Raw genomic sequence first — 12,074 nt, 5'->3', positions numbered from 1 at the left:
GGCCAACATGGCCATTTCTTCCCTTCTGTCAGACATAATTCCTCGGTTTGGCCTTCCCACCTCTATACAGTCCGATAGCAGACCAGCCTTTATTAGTCAAATCAGCCAAGCATTTTTCAGGTTCTTAGTATTCAGTGAAACCTTTATATCCCTTACAGTCCTCAGTCTTCAGGAAAGGTAGAACAGACTAATGGTCTTTTAAAAACACACCTCACCAAGCTCAGCCACCAACTTAAAAAGGACTGGACAATACTTTTACCACTTTCGCTTCTCAGAATTCAGACCTGTCCTCAGAATGCTACAAGGTACAGCCCATTTGAGCTCCTGTATAGACGCTCCTTTTTATTAGGCCCTGCTCTCATTCCAGACGGCAGACCAACTTGGACTGTGCCCCAAAAAACTTGTCATCCCTACTGTCTTCTGTCTAGTCATACTCCTGTTCACCGTTCTCCACTACTCATACATGCCCTGCTCTTGTTTACACTGCTGGTTTACACTGTTTCTCTAAGCCATCACAGCTGATATCTCCTGGTGCTATCCCCAAACCGCCACTCTTAACTCTTAAAGTAAATAAATAATCTTTGCTGGCAGGACTATGCTGAACCTCCTTAGGCACTCTCTAATTAAATGTCCTGGGTCCTCCCAATTCTTAGACCTTTAATACCTGTTTTTCTCCTTCTCTTACTCGGTTTTTCAATTCATACAAAACCGTATCCAGGCCATCACCAATAATTCTAAATGACAAATGTTTCTTCTAACAGCCCCACAATATCACCCCTTACCACAAAATCTTCCTTCAGCTTAATCTCTCCCACTCTAGGTTCCCACGCCGCCCCTAATCCCACTCGAAGCAGCCCTGAGAAACATCGCCCATTATCTCTCCATACCACCCCCAAAAACTTTTCACTGTCCCAACACTTTACCACTATTTTGTTTTTTTTTTTTATTAATATAAGAAGACAGGAATGTCAGGCCTCTGAGCCCAAGCTAAGCCATCATATCCCCGTGATCTGCACGTACACATCCAGATGGCGGTTCCTGCCTTAACTGATGACATTCCACCACAAAAGAAGTGAAAATGGCCTGTTCCTACCTTAACTGATGACATTGTCTTGTGAAATTCCTTCTCCTGGCTCATCCTGGCTCAAAAGTTCCCCTACTGAGCACCTTGTGACCTCCACTCCTGCCCACCAAAGAACAACCCCCCTTTTTCCTTTACCTACGCAAATCCTATAAAATAGCCCCACCCCATCTCCCTTCGCTGACTCTCTTTTTGGACTCAGCCCGCCTGCATCCAGGTGATTAAAAGCTTTATTGCTCACACAAAGCTTGTTTGGTGGTCTCTTCACACGGACGCGCATGAAAGTAATGTATTCCAGTTCTAGCTTATATACTAAATAGATAGCAAGTTGCACACTAAAATAACTAAATAAAAGACTTTTGGTGTCTTTCCCCCCAGCACGATCAGAATGCTCAGCCTCCCAAGAAACTTGCCAGGTGTGACTGTTTATTCACATAACTCACCCCAGGGCATAATTGTAGAGCAGAGCAATGATGAATGACTAGGAGAGAACAAATAGAATATAATAATAATTCTACCCTGGATTTAAATAATGCTTTTTCCTTCCCAGAGCGCTAAGTGCTTTCACATAGATTAGAAGGTAAGGGTGGATATTATTATCCCCGTTTGTAGATAAGGAAATAGAGTCAGAGAGGTAAGCTGTTTGTCCAAAGACTTACAATAAAAGCCTATTAGAGGTGAATGATCACCTTTGACACTATGTATGCAACCCTCTCATTTTTCAGATGAAGAAGCTCAAGTCGGGATGGTGATGTGGCTTTCCCAAGACCGCATCATTAGTGGCCAAATAATAACATGCCTAGCCCTTCCTGGAGTGGAAGACAAACCCCAAAGGCCCTGACAACTTGGGATATAAGCCGTTCCCATCTGCGAGTCCTGCTTTTCCAGGAACACAGCACCACTACGAGACTTCCCACCCTGCGATTCAAAAGTCTTGCCTCCTCAGGGCCAGCAGGGTCATGGCCAGAGATAACATCTGCTTATAGAATCCCAGGGAGTTCTATTGACTTCACACGGAAGATAAGCAGCACAATAGCTCATACACTCACAGGAGAATAAGCTTTCTCACAATTCATAGAAATCCCCTCTCTATATTATAACAGTGCTCAAATTTCCTACCCAACTCCCCCTCCTCATCTTCATCATAGTTGCCCACATCCCATAATAGTAAGAGGGGGTTTTACCAACAGTATGGAAATAGCATTTGTGGGTGCTTGCCCTCAAGAATTCTCTCCCCTGAGGGTGTCACCCTCTTTCCTCGGCTTTGATATACGGTGATATGTAGCCCCAGGCAACCGGCCCCAGCAGGCTCTGGGACTCCCCATTTGGTTAGGCTCCAAGGGCGTGTCTGGTGAGGCACCATGCAGCAGTGGTCAGGGCACTGCTCCTGGGCTCTTGGGCTGTAAGAGGCCAGAGCAACAGCTTTCAGAGGTGAGAAAGTCATAGGCCAAGGAAGAACAGGCGATGTGCTACAAGAGGAAGGAGGGAGGCTGTGGCACCTTCTCTCTGGGCAGCTGCTGTCTGAACAGCAGACAGACAGCTATATATATAGGCTATAACCACACAGAGCCCATCCCTCCCCCTGCCTCTCATTCTCCTGGCCAGGCAGTCTTGGCTTCACTCTCTTTCTTAATCTCCCCCAGCTGCAGACTGCCTCTTCCTGCCCTGGAGCAACTGCCTCCATCTCTGGCAAGCCCCTACCATCAAGAAAGGTGGGAAACACTTGCCCTCCCTGTCCCCAGCCCCTTGCCCAGTCACCCTCACTTACAACCCCTTTATTTAGCCAAAACCCATTTCCCCTGCTTATAAGAAAAGGGAGGGGTGTTTCTGAGATTACACACCAGGCCCTTCCTCTCAGATATAAATGTTCTTCCCAAGATCCCAAATCTTTACATCAAGAATAGATCCAGCTTAGCAGAAATGGGGACGATAAAGGATTTCAGTTCTAAATCACAGTATGTTCTAAAACACAAGGGCATGCATGACATCACCAATAATTCAGATATTAGATAAATATTTGCCAGACAAGAGCCACTGTCCTGAGGAACAAAGGGGAAGAGGAATGATATGAGGCATGGAGTTTGTCACTGAATTTCTTTCCCTCTTTCACTGGTGCTCAGTTCAGCCCACCCCAGTTGTATACCTATGTTCCCCCTTAAGCCCCCTCAATAGGCTGTTTTTCACACCTCCGAAGATATTCGGTTTTATGGGGTGCCCTTAAGGCTGTGAGGTTCAGTGACAGCTGCAACTGTTGTGCCCAGATCTCCCCCTCATATCCTGGTCCTCAGCTCTGGGTTTCTTAGGAAATTCACTTCCAGGCAGGGAGTTCCCCAGACCTCTGCTTTTCCTTCCTCTCCCTCCTGCGTCCACACTGAGGCTATTTCACTGCTTATTAGCACTTCAGATGGGGGATATGAAGGAGTCAGTGTGAAAATCTGATTAGTCATTTTGGCTATTTTTTCTGGAAGCTGTAGTAAAAGATGGGTTGCAAAAGAAAGAAAAGCTATTAGCTATTGAAATCTGTGTGTTTCAATTAACCTTATCCCTCACAGATAATTGAGAATTGACAATAATGTTAGTTTCTTTGCAACCTTCTTTAAAAATTATTTTTCATTTCTGATACCATCTTCACGTGGCATTGACCAAGGCCCATAAACAATTTGTGCCTTCTTGGTCAGCACCAAGAGCTCAAAGCTTGGCAAGTGAGCCCATGACAGAAGAACTCAAAGGCCTCAGGGGCCCCGGGGCAGTGAAGGTCACCTTCTCCTCCCTCCACTGTGTTCTCTTTGTGCCCAAGTGTGCCAACATGGGTGCCAGGTTATTCCAGCCTGCCAGTTCCCACTCCTCCTGCCCAGGTTCATGCTGCGCCCCCTCCACCAGGTCAGACTGGCCTCTCCTGCCTCTGAGCACACCTTACCCTCCACAGCTCTTACTGCTTTCTTCCTTCTGGGCCCCTGCCTGATACCTGATGCGTTTCCAAAACCCACATCTCCAAGGTTTATCTCAAGTCCAGGAGCACCTCAAAGACCTCATGGTAAAGCCAGATAGAATTGCTCAGCACCCTCCACCACAACCTCACCCAGTCCTCTGGGTGAATAATATGGGCACGCCTGGTTGCTCCCAGAGCCTAAATAGGCACGGAAGGCAAGGAGGGCAGCAGCCATGTGTCCTGGGACCAGGCCCACTTGGCTTCCAACAACTGCTTAGCTCTGTCCACAAGTTAAGTCAGCCTCAGTTTCCTCTTCTGTAAAATTTTGAGACTGAAAATAGAATCTACTTCCTAGATTTATTTTGAAACCTAAATGAGTTGATGAAGGTAAAGCACTTGGCACAGGGCCAGGCAGGAAATCAGTTCTGGGTGTGCAATGATGACCACCACCATTAGCAATGTCCCCACAGTCCCAGGCAGCCTGGGCCAGCTCTAGGAGGGCCTCTGGTGCTACACTCCGCTGGAAGAGCCCCAAGGCTGAGAGGCTTCTACCTAGGTGCTTTCTGGGATTTTTAGTAAAACATCGCTTACAGTTTTTATACAGATTCCCCTCTCTCCCCTGCAAGATGCAGAGCTGTGTTCCAGGGGGTCATGAGCCACTTCCTGGCTATTCGCACAATGAGCACTCAGTGATCCAGGCCCCAGCTGCTCCTGGTCTAGCTCGGTAGCAGCTCCATCTTCCCATGGGATGAATTCCTCCCTGGAGGATCCTCCATTCTTATGCAAATAGCTACTAGGAGCTCTGGCTCATCGAGTTTTTTGACGTTCCCAAACAAGTCTGAAGGCACTTAAGACAGAAAGCGGGTGTCTCCTCCCACCTTAATTACAATTAGAATGAAATTATGTTCACTTCAAAATTAACAATTCACACTTTTGCAACCATCAGAACTCCGACCACTGCCACCGCTCGGGTCCTCCCTCCACTTCTCCTCCCTGCCGCCTCCTCTCCCTTTGTCCCGTGACTCAGCATCCTGCTTCCCTGCCCTGACTTCCCCCACCCTTCCAGGTTTTGCAGGCAGCGCCATCTGCTGGACGCAGGCTCAGCTGCACCTTCCGCCTCCCGGCGGGGCAAGGGGGTGCCAGCAGCTGGCCTAGGATAGATGGCTCCTCCCCAACTGGTAACACTGCACTTGCTGGGTAATTCTGCCGCAGTTCTGCAGTGGTTAATATTTTATATTCAAAAAAAAAAAAAAACAACAAGGCGAACATTGTAAGAGAAGAGTGAAGGGCCGAAGATAAACAAGACCTATAAATTAGGGAAAATAAATTCAATCTTAGACAGTTTTTTGCCTTAGAAATGTGAAGTGTTAGCAGTGATGACTGCACGTTTACACTTCCTTTTTCATCTTTTTTTTTCTTTTAAGTAACCTTTCGTGAGAAAGTGTCAGCTTTATAATTTTATATAATAGTAAACCTTTTGCCTTGGTATAAAAATAATTAGAGGCCCTTCCTAAGTAAAAGACACAAAAAGACAAAAACCCTGCTAGTGATGTCTAGAAGTAGACTTGGGTTCCTCTCCCAGTGAGAAGGTCTTGTTATTATAGAAAAGACATGTTATAGACAATGGATTCCTTTTTCACTGGCTCCCAGGAAAAAAAAAAAAATCAAGACTGGTATCCCAGCTACCCTGTTAACTTAAAATCCCTATTTAAGAGTAAATCACCTAAGGGAAGTGCTTTTTTTCTGAAAAGACATTTCTAGTGGCAGTTTTTCTCTTAGTGGTGTTGAATTTATTATTTGTAGAATGCTGTCCTTTGTATCTAACTAATTATAGTACAAGTGATTTTAAGTCATCAAAATAAAATGCAAGCTAACAGTTACTGAACGCTTACTAAAATACATGATTTTATAATCTGTATATGTCTTAGTTTATTTAATCCTTACAGCTCAAGATGGTGGAACTACTGTTATCCCCATTTTAAAGTTAGGGAAACTGAGATACAGACAGAATTAATAGTCCAGTCCAAGCTTGCACAAAATATGTGAAGCTGTCTAAATGGCCCCAGGCGGTGAGTTTACCCATTACTATACTCTGACTTATAATAGATTAACATCTCCAAGGTGACATATCTGTGAAAATAAACGAACCATTCTAACTCCACAGCTCTGTTAAATTAAGTTTGGCCTAAAGCTGTCTCTGTACATATTTTAAGTTTGGACTAAATTTGCCTTTGACTTGTGTGGCAGCCCCTTGCTAATTGCCTGAACTTGGGCATGATTCTTACATTCTGAAAGCTTGTTTTCTTTTAAAATCAATCATGTGAAAACAACAATAATAATTACAAAAGGAGCCATTCTTTGTACATAATGAACTGTAACCTAACTTGATGTGCATACGTAAACACACTGTAACCTACTCTTGTAAGAGGTAACTAAGTCTCAGCCAACCACAGGCAGCCAACTGTTCAAAGCAGGTTCAAACAAGGCAAATGCCCAGCTGTAGCCAATCCAGCTGTTTCTGTCCTCACTTCCGTTGTATGGCACTTTCCTTTTTCTGTGAATACCGGGAGTCGCTCTGAACCTATTCTGGTTCTGAGAGCTGCCCAATTCACGAATCTTTCTTTGCCCAATTAAACTCTGTTAAATTTGTCTAAAGTGTTTCTTTCCACAGCTCCTTCTGGTCCTCGACTTTTCTATCCATCCACCTAGCTATCCATAAGCTTTATCCTAATCCTAAACATGTGAGTTAAGCAGATGAATGAATATATAGATGTGGAAGAGAAACAGAAATAGAGAGAGAGAGAGAAACATTGTGCGCATACAGAGAGAGAAACAGAGAGCATGTGTGTGTATCTATATAGAGAGAGAGACAGAACATGTGAAGCAAGGGACAGGCAGTAAATGAGGAGATTTTGATTCAGGATTCTTAACCTTGAGTGTGTGGGGTCCATGAACATCTTAGGATTATATGCAAAGTGTCACATTTATATGCATTTTTCTGGGGAAAGAGTCCTTAGCTATCTTCAGATCCTCAAAAGTGCCTGTGTTCCTGACAAGATTAAGAATCACTGATTTCAATAAAGTATAAAATAGTGCACACACCAGTTATCTTCTCCTTCTTTCGTGTGGGACCACTGCCTACACAATCTATGTTCTTCCTTTTGGTCAAAAAGTGAAAGAAGACAAATAAGAAGGCCAGGTCATCAAGAGACATTAAGAGTATCTTTGGAACTCACTGACACGTTCTTTGTTACTTTCAATAGTTAATGCACGATATACTAGATGTTAACTCAAACATGGTCAAGGGGGCCAGGCACGGTGGCTCATGCCTGTAATCTCAGCACTTCAGGAGTCCAAGGCGGGAGGATCACTTGAGGTCAGGAGTTCCAGAACAGCCTGACCAACATGGTGAAACCCTGTTTCTATTAAAAATACAAAAATTAGCCAGGTGTCATGGTGGGCACCTGTAATCCCAGCTGCTCAGGAGGCTGAGGCATGAGAATCATTTGAACCCGGTAGGTGGAGGTTGCAGTGAGATAAGATCACACCACTGCACTCCAGCCTTGGCAACAGAGCAAGACCCTGTCTCAAAAATAAAAACAAACATGGTTAAAGGAAGAGGATCAACTTTTACTAAGGACCCACTATATGATAGGCACTTAATTTTTCTGACAACACTGTGCTATAGGTATTATTATTGTTGTTCTCATATGATTGATTTTAAAAGAAAACAAGCTTTTGGAATGTAAGCATCATGCCCAAGTTCAGGTATTTAGCAAGAGGCTGACTTGGCAAATCATCTCATGGTCTGTCATAATGAATATGGGTATGTGTGTACATGTGTTCTTGGGACAGAGTGACCAGGTAGATCCGCTAGCTCTGTTGCATCTCCGAAGCAACAAATATTTGTCGGGGGTGGGGAGAAGAAGCTCATTATTTGGAGATCAAATAACTCAATGCTGCTATTATTTCTAGCTCCTGATTCCCCTCCATTAATTTATCACCTTCTTCTATGAATTGCATTGAGCAACTCTGTATGCTAGGCATTGGGTAGAGTCTAGAATATCATCTTGCAATATTGTCTCCAGTAGACCCATGGTCCATGCCATTGGAAGCTCACTGTCTAGGAGAGACCACAGGCATGTGAGTAAATCATTACAGTACTGTGGGACAGGGATTCAAATATAAGAATGTCCTGAGTCCGAGCGGTGGAATGAAGAAGCAGCTTGATGTTGCCAAGATGTTTCAACTGAACCTTAAAGAATTAGGAGAAATTCCCAGCAAAAAATAGGTGATGGTTAATTTTATGTGTCAGTGTGGCTGGGCCACAGTGCCCAGATATTTGGTCAAACAATCTTCTGGATGTTTCTGTAAGGGTGTTTTCAGATGAGATTGACATTTAAATAGATGGACTTTGAGTAAAGCAAATTGCCCTCCTTAATGTGGGTGGGCCTCACTCAATTATCTGAATAGAGCAAAAGACTGATCTCCCTGAGCCGGAAGGAATCCTGCCAGCAGATGGCCTTCAGAAATGAACTGCAACATGGGCTCTGCCCTGGGTGTCCAGCCTGCTGGCCCATCCTGCAGATTTTGGACTTGACATAATTGCATGAACCTATTCCTTAAAATAAATCTATTTCTGGATATATACATATCCCATTGGTCTGTTTTTCTGGAGAACCCTGACTAATACACAGTGAAAGTAGGACTCTTCTAGGCAGAGGGAACAGCATGTACAAAGGCACAGAGACTCCAGAAACAATGATTCAATTGAATCATAGTCCAGTCAGTTTATTGAATCTTGCTCTGGTGCCTGGTCTTATTGCCTGGCCTGATCACTCTATGCTTGCTCCCATAAATAGATTCTAGGAATATGATCTTTCTAGTCTGTTTGACCACCCCAGTGGTTTTGAAAATGCATAAACTGCTTATAGTTCCCTAAAGTAATGAGTCTCCAGGACCAGTAGTAACAGTTATCAGTTGGAAGATGCACAAGTTTTATCTGTCACCATGGCCGAGGTGTGCACAACTGCTACTGTTAGAAAACAACATAGGCTCCTGGACAACATATTGTTTTTTGCCACAATTTTATCATCAGTACCCCAGGGGATAATCTGTGTCAGTTAAGGTTCTCCAGAAAAATAGAACCAACAGGATACGTGTGGGGAGATAGAGAGAGAGAGAGATTTTAAGAAATTGGCTCACGTGATTGTGGAAGCTTGGAAAGTCCAAAGTCTGCAGAGTAGGCCAGCAGACTGGAAACCAGGAAGAGTTGGAGTTCAAGTCCAAAGGCAATCTGCTGGCTGGGCGCAGTGGCTCATGCTTGTAATCCCAGCACTTTGGGAGGCGGGCAGATCACTTGAGGCCAGGAGTTCAAGACCAGCCTGGCCAACATAGTGAAACCCCATATCTACTAAAAATACAAAAATCCAGGCTGGCACGGTGGTGCATGCCCGTAACCCCAGCTACTCAGGTGTTCTGCATCATGCCCGTTCCCATTTGGTGTGCAGTCCATTTGTACAGAATTTTAACCATTGGTTTGTTCATTCATTTTTTTCATCCCATTCAAAGCAACTGTGTGACAGTGTATCCTTTTTATTTATTTTACAGAATAACAAACTGTATGTTTTAGACCAAAGGATTTAGCTGGAAGAAGGAGGGAGGAGCGAGGCTTGGGGAGGTATGTATTCTGTCCCTGACTTTGTATGGTGACCACTTATCATGTGCAAGTTGGAACGCAATGCCCAGTTTGAAGCTAACTATTTCTGATAGACCGCCTCTGAACTCTTGTAGTGGGAAATGGAGTTGTCTCTCAACATCCATTCCAACCTGTCCGCTATTCCTGCTGTGTAACAGCCCAGGTGTTTAGGTTGAACAGACCCCACTCCTAGTCTAAGGGTAAACCTTAATTGGAACCATTCACAGTGAATGATTCAGTGCCTGGCAACAAATTGAGGCATTAAGTTCATCAGTACATGTTAATCCTTTGGCCATGTGGGTGGGCACAAGATGCTAAAAAAAAAAAGTGATTGTGGGGAGCCTTCTTCTCCCTAGCCCTAGAAGAAGCATTAGTCTCTATTGCTGCTGGTAATCATTCCTTCCTTCATTCTCTCTAGCCATGTTTTATTGGTGGCCTCTGTTCCAAGCAAAGTTTAGTTCTAAGTGCTGGGGGTACCAAGTCATTGTTATCCTGGATCTTACAATTTAGTGGAAGAGGCAGAAAATAAACAAACATCTAAACACATTATACACTGTGATGGTTACTTTTAGATGTCAACTTGGCTAGATTAAGGAATGCCTGGAGAACTGGTCAAGCATTCCTTCTGGGTGTGTCTGTGAGGGTGTTTCCAGAGATTAGCAGGTGAGTCAGTGGACTGAGGAGGGAAGACCTGCTCAGTGTGGGCAGACACCATCCAGTCAGCTGGAGGCCAGGATAGGACAAAGAATGAGAGAAAGGATTTCCTCTCTGTCTCTCCTGGAGCTGGGACACTCTCTTCCTCCTGCCTGAAGACAGCAGAGTGCCAGACTCTTCAGCACTGGGACTCCATGACTTACACTAGCAGTCACCCAGGTTCTCAGGCCTTCAGCCTCAGACTGAGAGTGACATCACTGGCTTCCCTGGTTCTGAAGCTTTGGGACTTGGATTGAACCGTGCTACTGGCACCCCAGGGTCTCCAGCTTGCAGATAGCCTGTTATGAGACTTCTAGGCTTCCATAATCACATAAGCCAATTCCCCTCATAAATAACCTCTCATACCTATCTATCTATCTCCTATAGGTTCTGTGAATGGAAGAATCATGAGGTTCATGAATTTAGAGAGGAGAGCTTTATCTCTCATAAAAGGTGCGGCCTGCAGTTTACAATAGCAAAGACTTGGAACCAACCCAAATGCCCATCAATGATAGACTGGATAAAGAAAATGTGGCACATATACACCATGGAATACTACGCAGTCATAAAAAAGAATGAGTTCATGTCCTTTGCAGGGACATGGATGTAGCAGGAAGCCATCATTCTCAGCAAACTAACACAGGAACAGAAAACCAAACACTGCATGTTCTCACTCATAAGTGGGAGTTGAACAATAAGAACACATGAACACAGGGAGCGGAACAACACACACCAGCACCTGTTGGGGTGGTGGTGGGGGCAAGTGGAGGGAGAGCATTAGGACAAATACCTAATGCATGTGGGGCTTAAAACCTAGATGATGGGTTGATAGATGCAGCAAACCACCATGGCACATGTATACCTATGTAACAAACCTGCATGTTCTGCACATGTATCCCAGAACTTAAAGTAAAATTAAAAAAAAAAAAAAAAAAGGGACAGCCTAGCCATCCTGCAGTCTGGGAAGTATAGACTTCAGCAGAAGCCCAGAGCAAATGCTCCAAGGGAGGGAAGGATAAGAAGGAATTTGTGCTAAATGAATTGGCTAAGTATACATATTCAATAAGCTATAGGAGTCACAAATATTGATGAAAGGAGAAACATGCACATGTGCAATTGAGCTTCATGCCTCTTCATGGGTTGCACATTCAAAAAATGTTAGCAATAGCATGATCCAAGAGTGGAGTTTTCAGGCCTCTGATATCAAAAGGTGAAGCAGAGAACACGAAAAAACCCCACTGTACATCCTCTTCAAATCAGCCAAAACCAGTCTGGAGCTGGTGGTCAGTTTTTAGGAAGGGACACATTGTGAAACTGGTCAGCTGTCACCTCAAAACTGCAAAGACGGAAGGGGAGTCCAGTCACAGCCTCAGACAATAGACTAAAGGAGATAAGAGAATCAGTTGTCTGTTTCTTATTTTTCATAGCTGGTTTCTTCTTACTCCTTAGGAAGCAATTCTGGCTAAAGATTAATAAGGGTCAGTGCAGTTGCTCACACCTATAATTACAGCAGTTTAGGAGGCTGAGGCAGGAGAATTGCTTGAGGCCAGGAGTTTGAGACCTGCCTGAGCAACATAGGGAGACCCCATCTCTATAAAAAAAAAAAAAAATGTTAATTAGCTGGGCATGATGATGCATGCCTGTAGTCCCAGCTACTCAGGAGGCTAAGGCAG

Source organism: Pan troglodytes, chromosome 10, assembly GCF_028858775.2.
Source record: "Pan troglodytes isolate AG18354 chromosome 10, NHGRI_mPanTro3-v2.0_pri, whole genome shotgun sequence".
In the NCBI taxonomy this organism is placed as follows: Eukaryota; Metazoa; Chordata; class Mammalia; order Primates; family Hominidae; genus Pan; species Pan troglodytes.
Note: the sequence above shows the minus strand (reverse complement) of the source record.